Here is a 289-nt window from a genome sequence, read left to right as displayed (position 1 = left end):
AGAGATGTATACTTAACAACAAGAAATGGAAGGAAAAGATAATCTCAAAATGCTCAGAGAAATTTTGTAGCAGAAGAAAATAACAGAGACCAGAATAATAAGAAATAAACATTTAAAATGTAAACTGCACCTTTTTATTTATTGTAAATAACATACCGTTTTAATAAATCTTTTATTTACAATTATATATTAATTAACTGCTTATCTTAATGGAACAACTAAAAAATTACTTTTATTTATTCTAAAAACTGAATCTTAATTAGCTTTTCGTAAAAATGTAATTAAAATA

This window comes from Agrilus planipennis, unplaced genomic scaffold (genome assembly GCF_000699045.2).
Source record: "Agrilus planipennis isolate EAB-ADULT unplaced genomic scaffold, Apla_2.0 scaffold164, whole genome shotgun sequence".
In the NCBI taxonomy this organism is placed as follows: Eukaryota; Metazoa; Arthropoda; class Insecta; order Coleoptera; family Buprestidae; genus Agrilus; species Agrilus planipennis.
The sequence above is the reverse complement of the archived record's forward strand: the minus strand, read 5'-3'. Positions refer to the sequence as shown.